This window comes from Cnephaeus nilssonii (genome assembly GCF_951640355.1).
Source record: "Cnephaeus nilssonii genome assembly, chromosome: 1".
Classification (NCBI taxonomy): Eukaryota; Metazoa; Chordata; class Mammalia; order Chiroptera; family Vespertilionidae; genus Cnephaeus; species Cnephaeus nilssonii.
In genome coordinates, this window is record NC_137072.1 from 83,666,524 (window position 1) to 83,683,763 (window position 17,240).

The following is a 17,240-nucleotide window of genomic DNA, read 5'->3' on the forward strand; positions in this document are numbered from 1 at the left end:
GGATATTTTCTTAGTATTTGTACCATAATGATCTGTTTGGAGAAAATTGAAAAAATAGAGGAATCAGTAGATGGGGGGAAATTTGACTTGAAGTACATTACGTGAACAATGCTTCTTTTCTAAACAAAGGAAACTAAATCAAAACTGTAACCTTCAGGTAAGAAGATGAGTAATTAAGATACCTGTTTTAGCAGAGAGCAGTTGTTAAAATGATTACAATAGTGTATGCTGTCCCAAAGAGGCAATGATGAGAACTCTGACAAGACTACTGAATCAAATTGGCATTTTTTTTAAAAGTTCATTTTAACTCCTAGTTATTCTATCCAAAAGAAATTCCACAGGTCAGAGAAGTAGCAATGAATTAATGTCATAAAAAAGGTATAGAGACAGCAGGAAATTGCAGACCATTAGTTAAGCCCTGTGATTCTTTGCCCTCATTTTACATCTTAAACAAAGTACAAGAAGATTGTGGATGGAAGGTAACTTAAAAATGTGGTGTTCCGTAAAGGCCAGCCAAAAGAACTTCAGGACATTTATTTGAAGTCAGGACATTAGTGCCAGGGTGAGTAAAGGGAATGTAATAGTTTTACATTTTTACAAAGGGGCCTGACAGATCTACATCAAAGGAAAAATGTCCAAGAGACAGAGTGATGGGATAATAGGAAGTGGAATTAAAACTTGGCTTCCAGGGAGACAAAAAGCAATGATAACTTGGAGTGCTTCCAAGGTAACTTGGGAGTAACGTGTGGGGGTGAGGAGCATGCAAGAACAAAGATACCTCCAATAGTGGGTGCATATAAGCAAAGAAGACCCCTACATTAGGAGACCAATGTCTGCCTTCTCGAAAACAAACATACAAAGATCCCTGCAACATTTCACAGGAAGAATCACAACTCTTCCTTTTTGAACCAATGACTTAGAATAGAAAGGTCTTCTAGAGGACTTCTCTGACAAATGAACTAAGTTAAGTGAATGAATCCCCTCCTCCAAACAAAGATAGATATTCTTGGATAAAATATGACCCCCCAAAAATGCATAAATGAGCCTCAAATGCAGAAATAGATATTCACAGGTGCTTAAGAGAGAGAGAGAGATTTCATAGAACAGGAAGTGTAAGCTAATCCCATAGCCTTCCATCAGAGTTGTCCACCTGATGTGAGATGTGGGCCTTAGGACCAGGGTGAGGGACATGGCAAGGATCCCAAGAGATAGGGAAGCTTGAACCAACAGGGCCTCCAGGATTAGGCCACAAGCCCCAAAGAACATCAGTAGGAAAAAGCCTATTTTAAAAAATCATCTGTTAAATGGCCACCACTTAACATCTTGGCCAGATGGTTAACGCTCCATTACCTTTGCAAACTGCCTAATGCCACTCTCTTGGGAAGTAGGTAATTCCTTGGTATGCCCATATACTTCTGCTTTCATTAGTTGCTGTGCTTACCAAGGATCAATAATATTGGTTCTTAAACTTGTCACTGCCTGAGTACTTGTAATTGTAACTCCATAATTTAAATAAATGTTAAGGAAACTGATGGAACGTGAGCATGTGAAGAGAGGGGTTTACTGTTTCTATAGAAACAGCTTGAATTCTTTGAAAAGACTCAACAAAGGTGAGCTTCTAAAAATACTGCTATCAAATTAGCTCTGAGTTACAATACTGATTAAGTGTGTGGGGAGGGGTGTTAAAAATGTATAACTCTGCAGTCAGATTGCTAAACAAATGTCTTTAAGTTTCACTCCACTACAAGTCCTTTAAATAAAGCAGCACCAAAGATGATACATTATGAGTGTCATAAAATTTCAATGGCTGGTAAATGATGTATATTTGACACATTTTAAGGTAAAATAAATATTTAATATTTTATATATTTTAATTCCCTACATTAACTCGAATTGAGAATCCTTATTTTAATAGTAAATTTTTAAAAAGTCATCTTGGCTAAATCAGTTTTTAAATGTAAGTCAATGGGCTATATTGTACTAAATAGATTTCTGACTTGGAAAATTCATTCAAATATCTTGGGTTATTTTTAACTTCATAAAATGAGGAGAGTAAGCAAGATAACTTCTAAAGATGTTTCCATCTGGTATATTCCACAGAGTTACTATTCTCCTATAAGAGCTAGCCTATTTGGAATACTCTTAAATTTATGTGAAGACCCTAGTCCTCCTGGCAAAGGACATACTTCCCTTTGGTTGTTATAAGACACAGCATTGCAAACAACAGAGAAGTCAACCTGGAAACAAAAGATATTCATGTAAACAAAAGGATAAACAGAAAGGCACTAATCCAAGAAATGCCTAGTTAAGATTGAAAACCTAGCCTGGTCTCAGCATTAAGTAAGCTTTTTGTCTTTTTCCTCCACTACAACAGTGCCAATTAGGAATAGAGTGTCAGCTGAGAGAGGTGTATAATAGAAAATGCTGACAGAATCTTAACTCTAACAGCCAGAAGAGAGTAGCTTTAATAAGGTGTCTGAAAGCAAAGGAATTTTTAAGGAATGGGGAAAGGGGGAAATTACCAAGCAAGATGAGATGAGCTGGAGGTAGGGTTGCCAAGCCGGTTAAGGGAGTCTTGAAGCAGGGAGCTAAATCAAATCATGCTCTAAGCAAGATCCCTTCTCTTGTTTTAGACCCCACTCCATCCCCACCTGGCTCATTCCTGGCTGACCTCTGTCCTGCTCCAGAAGCCAGTGACCTGGGGTAGGACTGTAAGACTATGAGTCTGCCCCCTACCCATTCCCTAGGGCTTTGCCCTGTCTGCACCCAGAGCAAATGTCCATGTGATAAAAACATCCTATCTAATAAAAGAGTAATATGCAAATTGACCATCACTCCAACACACAAGATGGCTGCCCCCATGTGGTCAAAGATGGCTGCCCCCATGTGGACACAAGATGGCCACCACAAGACAGCCAGCAGGGGAGGGCAGTTGTGAGGGACCAGGCCTGCAAGGGAGGGCAGTTAGGGGCAAACAGGCTGGCAGGGGAGCAGATAGGCATCAATCAGGCTGGCAGGGGAGTGGTTAGGGGGTGATCAGGCTGGCAGGCAGAAGCAGTTAGGGGCAATCAGGAAGGCAGGCAGGAGAGCAGTTGGGAGCCAGCAGTCCTGGATTGTGAGAGGGATGTCCAACTGCCCGTTTAGGCCCGATCCTACCGAGCAGTCGGACATCCCTCGAGGGGTCCCAGGTTGGAGAGGGTACAGGCTGGGCTGAAGGACACCCCCCCCATGCACGAATTTCATGCACTGGGCCTCTAGTTTTAAAATAAAGTCATATTTAATGTAGTGTCTTCTAATGTATTTTTAGTATGAATCAGGTCAAATCAAGAAGGCATTTCAAGTGAAACATCAAACCAAAAGAAACTATGAATGATATTATGCAATAGTAGAGGCCCAGTGCACAAAATTCATGCACAGGTGGGGTTCCTCAGGGCAGCCTGTGGAGAGCGGGCCCTAGCTCGTACCCCCAGCCTCGCAGCCCCACAGCCCTCCCTGGCACCCCACCTTGGCCTGGCACTGCCCACTCACCCCGCTGCCACCACTGGTCACAGTCTGTGGGGTGATCAGCGGGGCAATCGGGCCCCGCTCGCACCCGCCTTGGCCTGTCATTACCCGCTCACCTGCTCCACCATCCTGACATGGTCCTGGTGTCATTGGGGCTGTTGTCGGGGCCTGTTGGGGCTGGCAGTGCCTCCACTGCCGCCCGCTGCCAGCGCCTTGTTTCTGACACCTGCCATGTTCCGTGCCACACCCTAGTGGTCAGCGCACGTCATAGCGAGCGGTCCAACTCCCAGTCAATGACCATCTGAAGGGACAATTTGCATATTAGGCTTTTATTATATAGGATGATCACCCTGAAATATAGTGGGGACTCCCCTTGATCCTACTGTGGGGACTTATCTTTTACTTTTTATTTTGAAAATTTTTTAAAGTATAGAGAATAGAAAAATAGAAGCTTTAATAATTATCAATATACGGTCAATCTTATTTTATCTTCTTACCTCCCCATTTTCCCCTGTCCTCCACCAGATTATTTTAAAGCAAATGCACCTAGCAGATTGTTTCATCCATTAAGTATTTTGGTATGTATCTCTAAGAGACACCTTTATTTCTTAACATAACCACAATATCACTATCATACCTCAAAAAATAACAATAATTCCTTAATCATAAAATATTCAGTCAGTGTTTAAATTCTTTGGCGTATTTTTTAAAACCATAATGATCATGCAATAGACAGAGGACAAGCTGAGAGCACTATCAACTGATGCTAAAGAATAATAATTAGTAGTAGTAGTAAAATAAAATAAAACAACCAACCTTGAGACACACACAATCACATTAAAAATGCTCCCTAAACCTAAAGCCTACAGTTGGCAGCCAGACAACACCACCTCCTGTCTCTTCCTGTACATGCCCTCCACCCTTCAACTTAGATTTACTCTGCCATGGTTTATCATTTCCTTTGAGGACACTGAATATGATACTCATTTTACAACCAATTGCATAAAAAATTGAAGGACATTATTAATCCCCACAGCACTACAGCAGGCTTAGATTTTTTGACACAGAAAGGCATTAAGTAGGGCTGCTTGAAAGGGACCATTTGCACAAATGATGGTGAACCTGCAAGAAACAAAGATGAAAGAATGACTCTTCATGAATGGATAACAATGAAGAAAAGGACTCTTGAGTTGGACTGTCTGGGTTCTAATCCTAGCTCTCAGTTTACATGCTGAGTAACCTTGAAAAAAAACTGCTATTTTATTTGTACCTTGGTTTCCTCAAATGTTAAGTGAGATCAATCATAGGTTCTATCTCAGAACTCGATTTTGAACATCAAAACGGATAATGTATTTAAAATATCTAGATGATCATCTGGGCAAAGAAGCAGGGGTTCATAAATGCTACTCTGAAAAAAGGAAGAAAATTCCTCTTTCATGCTCAATCAAGCCCAAACCAAGGTGAGGGAATGAGGAAATGCTATTTATTTTTGTAAGATGAAAGACCACTAAAAGTACTCAATAAGGACTTTTAGTGCTAAGACTGGGACAGTATCAGGCAAACTGACATGGCTGATCATTCTATAAAGGAGTATCTTGTACACAGAAAGCAAATAAATATTTACTTACCAGTGGTAGTTGCAATTGAGATAGAAGTATTGTTTTAGTTCCTAATCGAAGGAGATAATGGCCTATTTCCCAAACTATTTCAAAATAGAATTTATTTTCTCTATAACTAGTGATCTCCCCAAATCTAGAAGTATTCAAACACATTGAAAGAGAATACATGTCCAATTTAGTGGACTTGATCCATGGTTCCAAAACCTAACTGGATCAGCAGACTTTCCTGAGAAACTTCCTTAAAATGAGCATCTGCCTGGGTCCCTTGAATTAATATATTTTATTGGCGCTATGGGGACCTATATTCTTGTTAAAGTTCTTTGGTTGATTCCAATCAGCAACCAGATTAATTACTTCCAAATTCTTCTAATCCTGTTTCCAAAAATTTCTACAATTCTCTTGTTTCAAATCCAAAAACATATAGATTCCCTAGAGAACCAAACATCTAAGTCTTAAAACTTCCCCAAAATGAAACAAAACATTATCCAAATGTTTTGGGGATGTTTTATAGGTTTTGAGGTGAGTTGTTGTTTTGGAGCAGAGTTGTTTCATTTATTTAATTGGGTAAAGTGAAAAATCACTCCATCTGCTTCTGAGCCTCCGGTGGATTTATACAAGGCGATTCAATCATATCAGGGGGAAAAAATGAGTAACTGACTGCCTGATTCCTCTGACAAGTGACACAACTCTGTCCTGTTATCAAGCCTGTAGCAAGAAACTGGCTGTGACACTGGAGACAGTGGTGAATGTTTCAGGAGCTCTCTTGCCTTTGGGGAAAGGGAGAGGTGTAAGTGATTTATACCAGGTCACACAGCAAGCCAGGGGGCATGCCAGAAATAGGATCTGTGCCTCCCACTTTCCAGTCCATGGTCCATGTAGTACACCCTAAGGATACGGAAGTGCCCCTCATCTGGGCAAAGAAGCAGGGGTTCATAAATGCTACTCTGAAAAAAGGAAGAAAATTCCCCTTTCATGCTCAATCAAGCCCAAACCAAGGTGAGGGAATGAGGAAATGCTATTTATTTTTGTAAGATGAAAGACCACTGTATATTTACTCACTTCCTGTCAGTAGCACAGAAGGGCTTGTTTTCCCAATCATTCTTCATGCCTGGTCTCACACAGTGCTACTTGGAAGGGACAAAGATAAGGGGTAATTCCTATAGCTGGCCTAGAGAAAAGGACATTTTTTCCATTTTCTTTATAAAGCCACATAGTATTTGAGTTGATTACATTTCTGAGTGTGTGACTCAACACAGAAACTTCAAAGGTATAACAAGTAAAGTATTAAATGTCACTGAAGGACCTGAGAAAAAACGGTAATTTCTTTTACCCAAAATCTTAACCTTTTCCTAAGAAATAATTCAATCTGTTTAGGCTGAAACTGCTTGTATGTAGTTACATATTTCTTTTCAAAGTATTTTCATCTTTTTCACTTCTATCCTTCTGACATGTGGTGAGCTGATTCCTCAAGGGTAAGAATCAAACCTACCTTTGCACACATGCACACACACGCATACACACACACACACACAGCTTCATAATAGCCACTACAGTGTCCTACACTCAGGGAACATGATTAATACTTTGGAATTATTCAATTATATAAATAAATGTATTAAATAAGCTATGTAATTAACTATATTTTTTAAATTTTGGATTATATTATGATAAACAGGTATTTTGAACTAAAGGCATGAGTGGGGGAAGGAAACGTCAGTGTATTTACTTCTTATACCTCGAAAACTGGATAAAATAATGGTAGAATTATTGATTTTTTTGTGGTTTTCAATATTTTTAACATGTACATAATGGACATCTCTTTGCTTCAAAATCCAAAAATAAATAAATGTTTATAAAGCTTACAAGTATGTATCAAAGTCTACAAACATGTGTGTAAGAAATAGCATTTTTAAAATAATTTTTATTGATTTCAGAGAGAGGGAAAGAAAGAGAGAGAGAAAGAGAGAGAAACATCAATGATGATAGAGAATCATCGATTGGCTGCCTCCTTCACACCCCCTACTGGGATCAAGCCTGCAACCCCAACATGTGCCCTGACAGGGAATCCAACCGTGACCTCCTGATTCATAGGTTGACACTCAATAATTGAGCCACACCAACCAGCTGCACTTTATTTTTTATAACTTAACTAACATTCTGACTCCAAGGCCCCCTTTTTACTGGACAGGTGAAAACCTCAACCCTTTCCTTGGTGTCAAGAAAATGGGGAAGGTGACCTGGCTGGGTGGCTCAGTTAGCTGGAGTGTCGCCCGGTGCACCAAACGGTTGCAGGTTTGATTCCCAGTCAGGGCACATACTTAGGTTGTGGGTTCAAATCCTGGCCAGAGCAACCAATTGATGTTTCTCTCTTCCTCTGTTTCTCCCTTCCTTTCTCTAAAGTCAATGAGCATATCCTCAGGTGAGGATAAAAAAAAAAAAAGAAAGAAAAGAAAATGGGGAAGGTGAAGAGATACCAGTCCACACCCGTTGTACCTACACTTATTTCTTATAGCACAGTAATGAGTACCTTCTACCAAGTTAGGGTTGAGCCTTGCAGATGAAGTTGAGACTCTATGGGTAGGGAGGAAGTGGAAAAGTATGGTGGGGGCAGGGAAAAGAAGACAGAACACCAGAAAGAAAAACTCCAAAACTCCCACCTAAAGCATAGTCCATTAAAACAATCCTATTTTAGATGACTATGAACACACACAGTCCTGAAGATGGTTTAAAGGATCTATTGAATCTTTTCTTCTGAGTCATCTCTCCTTTCACATGGGGATCTCATCAGAAGAAATTCCGGGAATTCCTGCATTGTCTGGACCTCTTCCATTCCCCTCAACTCTACCTTTGTCTCTTTTTCATCTTGGAAATATTTTACAATGTCCTTGAAATTATAAATGGCAATCAAGGTCCTGTCTCTGCTGGGTAGAGGAAGAACCCTAAAATTCACTGAGATCAAAAAAGTAGATATTTTCCATTTTAAAGTTGAACAAGACATTTTTATCCTGCTAATATTGACTGTCTTTTATATCTCCACTTGGATGCACAGTTTTTTTACTATAATTAACAAAGACCTTCTTCCTACCAAGAAGCAGCAGAAGAAAAATCCCATCTTGCCACAAATAGGCAGAAAGGAAATGGAAGATAGGAAGTTAGTTGCCTAATTTGTACTCAGTGACTTATGAAACAAAGTTGATTAACCTATTAATGTTCTCGAGAAGCTCACAGGCTAGTGGAAAAGGCAGACACAAATATCTTGCTACAATATGAGTACTCTCTAAAAAGAATTTTGAAGTTTTAGTGGATTTATAATTAAAATTAAAATTACAGATTCAGACTGAATGTAGTTATTTCTGCCTGAAGGTATCTGAAAACACTTCATAAAGAAGTGACCCTTCAAGCCTTCAAGCATGACTTAGAGATGGGCAAGCAAAGATAGTGGGATGGCAAATGGTATATACAAAGCATAAAAGGATCAGACCACATGACATGTTTATAGACTCTCAAGTAGAATGGTGGGTCTAGAATACAGGGGTGATCAAGGAGAGGAATGACAACATAGAAAGATAAGTTGTAATCAGATTTAATGTAAGTGATGCCTGTACAATTGGGCAATTCTGGGGTCTTATACAATAGTTTATCATAAAAAGCTTTCCTGATCCTAAAGTAGAGATATCTAGAGCTAAGATATGAACTGCAATAATGTCCCAACGTCACAGAGCAGAGAAATAATTATGAATATGTACCTAAATTGCTGACCTGCATTCTGGTCTATTAAAGAACACAGTATCTCTTATTAGCTCCTCACTCTGTATTTTTCCCATAAAATCCTAGGAGCTTTGTGGTCTTCTCACTAAACCAAAGAATGTCTTTCCACCTCACTCTCCAACTCCTCTTAAGCCAACTATCCCTCTAACAATAAAGGCACTTAAATTCAACAGCCATATCCTTATTAGAAAAGGTAGAAATGGGGCCTTTCATTTTCATTTTTCCCCTCAATTTGCTAGTGATGAGATTGAAAGAAACTGCTCCTACAATAGATATTGATGCCTCCTCTTTCTTTATATTCCGTTTCTAACAATTGCAGTCCAAACCCAATAGCCAGAAAATGAGGACTGGAATAGCCAAGTATCCAGTTGCATGAATGTTCATGCCAGTTCAATATCTGATATTCTTCTTTTTTCTGAGATAATGGAATGTTTGCTCAAAAAAATCAATAAGCTTTTGTGAAGGGAAAAAGCTAAACACATTACAGAGTTAGGTACTAATTGGAGGGGGCAAACTGACGTTGATGGCAAGGTTCTCTCATGAGGATGTTTCTTCTATGAAATCCAACCATTGTTGGTTTCTCATAAGCATTTGTATTAGTGTGCTGTAAGCATGATTGTTTTAAATTTAGGGTTAGAGAAACTAATGTTTCATAATTTTATATATTTGTCTTTTTCATGAATTTATTACTTTATCGCTTTGTCCTCATCTCTATTTGAACCTCTCTTGGACAAAGTAGGGAGACTATGGAGGAAGCTACATGTTGCTTTAGTAATTCAACCTTCCTGACATTTCCACAATTGATTTAACCTTGCACCAATGACATTTTCAGTTGATTGCTGAAAATTAACTGAAATTAAGCAGAATTAACTTACCCAGGTTTGGGCGCATTCTCGTTTTCTTTACACATGAAGCTATCCACATAATCATTGAAATCATTTTTAACAAGGAAACTAAGTAGCCTTTTTACAAGATAAAAAAAACCCTATATATTATTAAAACTAAGAAAATATTTTAAGGGCTGTTGATCAAAGTTTTCTAAATAGCTTCTAACCATCTCTTATAATAAGCAGAGTGGAGGGTGAGGAATTTGGAAAGAGCAGTAGCAAAAATCTTAAAAATGAAAAAGGCTTTACCCACCATAAAAATTGTTGAACACAGAAACATTCTCCTTAATGTAACCAGCTCAGTTGAGTTCATTTCCATTTCATCTATGAATGTGCCTCAAATGGGTAAACAAAATCCTGAACATAAAGGATTCCTGATATTCTCTTTTTCCATGGTAATTTGTTGTTGTATAAAACACATCTTTGACTGTTCAAATACAAAATAACAATTGTAACAATAGAAGAAGCTGGTCATCTCAACATGCCATTTCTCTGATGTAGTAAGGACATGACAAACTGCCCAGCTAGCTCTGGAGAGTGGCCGACAACTGCCAACAATCCCAAAATAGGCCAGACACTGCTGCCATTACCAAACAAAGCAGTCATTCAGAAAGCACTGGGGCGGTGTAAAATAAAATTCTTTGACGTGCGGAAAGCAGTGGCTTTACTCATGAGTGATCCCTGTACAATTGGGCAGTTTTAAAGTTTCATAAAATAATCCATCCTAAAAGGTTTGCCTGATCCTAAATTTGGGGCCACTTAGGGGTAAAAAGTGTCCTGGAATTATGAGATCAGAACTAGCTGTTACCTTTGCTGCCTGACAGACTGAACCTTGTATAATCAAATACAAAATTTTTCAGCTTCTAGAGACGACCATAGAGATGACAGTCCAAGCCTTCAGTTTACAGGTGAGGAAACTGAGTCCCAGAGAGACTTGTCCTAAACCACCAAAAGATAAAATTCCCCATTCTTTCAACTTTCTAATTGGATGTAGCAAATACAATGGTAAAGAATATTGACACACTCCCTGTCCTCATTCATTCATTCAATATTATTTGTTGAGTGTCTACTATATGCCTAATACAATGCCAAAAGCTTATATCTACTGGGGAAAATAGGTGTTACAACAAATAATATTAGTATCTATTTTTCCCTTTTAAAATAAAATACTGATTGTTTCCACCATAAAAGTAATATATGTCATTGACAGAAATTTTCCAAACTTCAGAGAAGTTGAAAGGAGAAAAAAAGATTACCTACTACCCATTGAAAACCCCTTTCAAATTTGGTGTATTTCTTGCCAATATTTTTCTTAAGTATAATTTTCACTATTTTTTTCCTTCTAAGCAACTGTGATCATCCTGCATGTATAATTACATATTTTTAATAAATCTTTATTGTTCAGATTATTACAGTTGTTCCTCTTTTATCACCCCATAGCTCCCATCCACCCGGTTCCCACCCCACCCCATACCCTACCCCACCCACTGTCCTCATCCATAGGTGTATGATTTTTGTCCAGTCTCTTCCCACACCCCCCACACCTCTTTCCCCGCAAGGATTGTCAGTCCACTCCCTTTCTATGCCCCTAATTCTACTATATTCACCAGTTTATTCTGTTCATCAGATTTTTTATTCACTTGATTTTTAGATTCACTTGTTGATAGATATGTATTTGTTGTTCATAATTTTTATCTTTACCTTTTTCTTCTTCCTCCTCTTCTTAAAGATTACCTTTCAGCATTTCATATAATACTGGTTTGGCGGTGATGAACTCCTTTATTTTTTTCTTATCTGTGAAGCTCTTTATCTGCCCTTCAATTCTGAATGATAGCTTTGCTGGGTAGAGTAATCTTGGTTGTAGGTTCTTGCTATTCATCACTTTGAATATTTCTTGCCACTCCCATCTGGCCTGCATAGTTTCTGTTGAGAAATCAGCTGACAATCCTATGGGTACTCCCTTGTAGGTAACTAACTGTTTTTCTCTTGCTGCTTTTAATATTCTCTCTTTGTCTTTTGCTCTTGGCATTTTAATTATGATGTGTCTTGGTGTGGTCCTCTTTGGATTCCTTTTGTTTGGGGTTCTCTGTGCTTCCTGGACTTGTAAGTCTATTTCTTTCCCCAGGTGGGGGAAGTTTTCAGTCATTATTTCTTCAAATAGGTTTTCAGTATCTTGCTCTCTCTCTTCTTCTGGCACCCCCATAATTCGGATATTGGTATGCTTGAAGTTGTCCCAGAGGCTCCTTACACTATCTTCAAATTTTTGGATTCTTTTTTCTTTTTGCTTTTTCCGGTTGGGTGTTTTTTGCTTCTCTGTATTTCAAATCATTGACTTGATTCTTGCAATCCTTTAGTCTGCTGTTGGATCTCTGTATATTATTCTTTATTTCAGTCAGTGTATGCTTAATTTCTAGTTGGTCCTTTTTCATATCCTCAAGGGTCTCACTAAATTTATCGGTGGTTTCTAGAAAATTCTTTAAAAACCTTATAACCGTGGTTTTGAACTCTATATCCAATCATTTGCTTTCCTCCATTTCTTTCATTTGTGATCTGTTTCTTTGTCTCTGCATTTTGGCTGCTTCCCTGTGTTGATAGAGTGGCTTTGTGTCCTATAGGGCCCAGTGCCTCAGCCTCCCCAGTTACCTGAGGTGGACACTCTTGGTGTACCCCTTTGTGGGCTGTGTGCACAGTCTTGTTGTAATTAAGCCTTGATTGTTGTTGGTATCACTGGGAGGAATTGACCTCCAGGCCAATTGGCTGTGAGAATCAGCTGTGTCTATGATGGGAGAACTTCTGTGCTGGAGACACCCTTATGAGGCAAAACTTGCTTCAGTGGAGCTTTGGTGCTCACTGAGTCTGCCCCCTGAGTGTGTCCCTTATGGATCTGAGGACTTGTAATCTGGATGGTCCTACTCTGACCACTGGGTACACTGGCTCTTGGATCTCCAAGGAGGTGCTAATTTAGCCTCTGCCTGAGGCCACCCAGCAGGAGCTACAGAGAGATCTGCAGATTCCTCTTCTTTGTTTGGGTTTTGGAGGTGCCCAGATGAAGCCCAGCTGTGAAACAACGCAAGCCGCTGTGGGGCCTTAGGCCTTCTTTTGGATGTTCTGGGTCTCTCTGACTCAGCTGCAGTTTGTTAGGTAATTTTAGGTTTCAAAGGACCAGGCCATTCATATGCAAAAGCCTCTGCGCAGAGCTTGGGTGGGGTGGGGTCTCAGGGCAGAGCAAACAGCAATGACTTCCTGTCAGCCCTGCACTAAGAGGCTCCTGGGTCTCAGTGTCCCTTGGTAATCGCTGCAAGCACCTCTGAGAGAAAGCCGACCTCAAGTTCCGCCCGCTGCCAGACAGTCCAGTTTCTCCCCATATGAGTCTGGGTTCCCAGAGTCTTGCCCGGAACTGGAGTTCAGATCAATCGGGAGCTTGTGTCTCCCTCCTGATTAAGAAAGACAACTGCATACTCAGTTGCCAGCCCTTCCCGCGATCGCGCCTCCATACATCTGCACTTTACTGCCACACCTCCTCTGAGTCTCAGTGTGCTTTTCTCTTTCCTTCTAGTTGTAGAATTTCCACTCAGCCAGCCTTCCTGTGGTTCTGGATGATGTCCATTTTGTCTTTAGTTGTAGTTTTGAAGTGGTTGTGTGAAGCAGCAAGTTCAGGTGTTTACGTATGCCACCATCTTGGTTTTCTCCAATTACATCTCTTACTGTTATTTCTTACTGTAGCATTTCTTCATGTTATCAGAGACTCTTCGTAATCATCATTTTTAGCAGCTGCAAAATGTCCTAAAGTGGATATAATCATCTATCCAGTGTTATTTCCACTTTGGGGAGGGTATCCATTTATAAATTACTAGAGGCCCAGAGCACGAATTCATGCATGGCGGGGGTCCAGCTGGTCCCGCCCCCAATCGAGGTGGGGGGGCCAATCGGGGCCAGGGCCAGCCAGGGGAGGGGCGATGGGAGGTTGGCTGGCTGGCCCCGCCCCCACACTGCACGTCATAGCGACCCGTTGTTCCGGTCACTTAGGGTTTATATATACAGATAAGCATCTTGTCAAAAAATGTTTCCATATTTTGGAATACTACCTTGGGAAATCAATTTATGGTTAATTGGCATCTCGATTTGCTCCATGGAGATTTAAAGCTGTTTGCTAAAATTCCCAGAATTATGATGGGAGTCAGAATGTGTGACCCTCCTGGAAACATATCACCTAATGGTTGTTTGACAGGACACTTTTACCCACTAAGGATGTAAGAACTGCACAGTTTCTTTGTCACTTAGACACCACTACCCTTCCCCCTACTTTCTTTTGTTCAATATTCTCAATCACTGCTTAGATTAGGGTAGTTTATCCTGCCTGTGAAATTATATGTCATTAGTATAGTAGAAAGTGCCCCACTTTTTTAGTTCTTCAGTGATACCAGATACCCAGTTAAATATCTAATTTTAAAAGTATATATTAAAAATAATTTTAAAAATAATTTAAAATAATTTTTAAAGTATTCATTTTTAATCTAAAATCCAAACTTAACTTGGCATCCTATTTATTTATTTCCTAAATCTGGCAACCCTGTCAACTCTGCCCCGTGCTAGTTGTTAGACTTGAGTAATTTTCTTACACCTCTCAACCTCTTTTGGAAAATGAAGAGAATCATGTCCACCTCATAGGCTAAACGCATCTCACAGAGAGGCCTAGGAAAGCACCCAGAATACTAAGTTCACCTTCTTCCATTCCTCCACAGTGAGTTTCATATTCAACTCTTCTTCTTTGCTTACTGCTCCCTCCAGTTCTGATTTTATCCCTACTTCCCTGCAGGTCTGGGTCTCTCAATCCAGCCACCCATCCCCACCTAACTACCCTGCACTTGTGAGTTTGAGTCTTGGTTCCATGAAGTGGCTCACATCAAAAGTTGGCTCCAGAGCAGCTGAGATATCACAATTCAATGTGATAGTGAGTGCTAAGTAGACATATTATGGGGCTACAGATAGTACAGAGACCTAACCCAGACTATACAATTAGGGAGGGCCTTCAGAAGTAAGTAATATCTGAATTGAGAATTGGTCAGAAGGAGTTGACAAGGAATGGGGGAAGGGCAGTTGTACAAGGCAAAGAGAACAGCACATGCAAAGACCCAAAGGTACCGAACTGTCATGGAATTTATAGAGCACAAAGAATGAAAGAGAAGTGCAGAGAAGGGGACTATCCAAGGACCTGGGTGCCAGGTTGTATCATTGGATTTTATCCCAAGAACAGTAATATACATGGGCTAGAGGGGCAAAGATTAAGCAAAGGGATGACATGATCTATTTTACAAATGAGAACTATCCTTCTGGCTGTGTGGGGAAGGAAAGACTAGAAGGAGGACAAGACTAATGACAGAGATGAGTTTTAAGAGTTGATACAGTAATTCAGACAAAAGATGACAGTAATAGTGAGTAGATTACACTTTCTTCCTGCCTTAATAAAGGGAAAAAGGAAAATATTAAAAGTGGGTGCCTGAAATGAGACAGGACAGAAAAGGGCAGCAAGAACATCTTGGACAGGTTATAATCCTGCCTCTGTGTATCATCAAGATCTTCCACTTTCTTATAATAAGAAACTTATTACAAAAATGGTTGAAGAAAAGGGAGCAATTTATACCTATAAACTCCACAGGACTTATGTCCACACAAAAACCCACACATGAATGTTTATAGTAGATTTATTCAAAATTGCCTAAACTTGGAAGCAACCAAGATGTCTGTCAACAGGTTAATGGACAAACTGTGGTACATCCAGACAATGGAATATTATTCAGAGCTAAAAAGAAATGAGCTATCAAGCCACAAAAAGGCATGGAGGAAACTTAAATGCATATTATAAGTGAATGAAGCCAACTGAAAAGGCTACATACTGTATGATTCCAACTATAGGACATTCTAGAAAAGACTAAACTGTAGAGATAGTAAAAAAGATCATTGATTGCCAGGATTTAGGCAGGAGGAAGGATAAATAAGTGAAACATGGGAAATTTTGAGGGCAGTGAAACTATTCCATATGATACTAAAATGGTAGATACATATCATTATATATTTGTCAAAACCTATAGAATGTACAGCACAAAAAATAAACCCTAGTGTAAACTATAAATTTGGGGTGATAATGATTTGTCAATGTAGATTCATCCATTTTAACAAATCTGCCACTCTGGGTACTTGAGAGATGAAGATGGGGAAAGCTGTGCATGTGTGGGGGCAAGGGACATATGGAAACCTATACTTTCTGCTCAAGTTTGCTGTACACCTAACCTGCTCTAAAAAGTAGTCTATTCATTTAAAAAAATAAAAAATAAAAAATAAAACTTCCAGGAGTAGAACTGGCTTTAAGAATGGCCAGATAAGCTCAGCCAAGGTGGCTCAGGGGTTGAGCATCGACCTATGGACCAGGAGGTCAGGGTTCGATTCCCGGTCAGGGCACATGCCCGGGTTGTGGGCTCCATCCCCAGTAGGGGGTGTGCAGGAGGCAGCCGATCCATGATTCTCTCTCATCATTGGCATTTCTATCTCCCTCTCCCTCTCCCTTCCTCACTGAAGCCAATACAAAATAAATAAGTGTATTAAAAAAAAAAAGCCCTAACTGGTTTGGCTCAGTGGATAGCGCGTCAGCCTGCGGACTCGAGGGTCCCAGGTTTGATTCTGGTCAGGGGCATGTGCCTTGGTTGCTGGCACATCCCAAGTATGGAGTGTGCAGGAGGCGGTTGATCGATGCTTCTCTCTCATCGATGTTTCTAACTCTCTATCCCTCTCCCTTCCTCTCTGTAAAAATTGAATAAAATATATTTTTTTTAAAAAAAAGAATGGCCAGATACAGAGTTTCAACCAGTGTTTTAAAGACATGTTTCTCACTCCATCTCCTGGTTCCAACGCCCATGTGTGCACTACATTCTCAGACTACTTGTTACCACGATGGCTGCTGCAGCCCCAGACCCTCCATCCTTACAACTCTAAAACAGTGGAAATGAAGGCCTACTTCTAGTCCTAGTGGTCCTAGTAAATGATTTAGGGCATCTAGCAAGTATGATGGAATCACAGCATCCTGGATCAATGTGGCCAGGACTGGAACACATATCGAGGACAGAGTTGGTTCTATTGGGACCTCGTGGACTGAGACGGGGAGGAATGAGGCCCAAACAAAATCTGGGGGTTGTTATCAAAGCTGGGTCAATCCATGCTCAATAGGTAAGAACAATAAAGGTCCACTATACCTTGTTCATCTTCAATTTTGGAAACCCAAAGTAGAGCTGAAGAGAATGATTCAGCAAGAACACAGTTACAGAAGAAAACCCAAATATGAAGCCAGCCCATATCGTGAATAGCAAAGGATGGATGATAGTCAAAGTCTTTAACAACCAGTATTGTACAGGGACTGACAACCCAGAATGGATACAAGCTGTTTTGTCGGTCAGTGGGAGCCGGCACATAC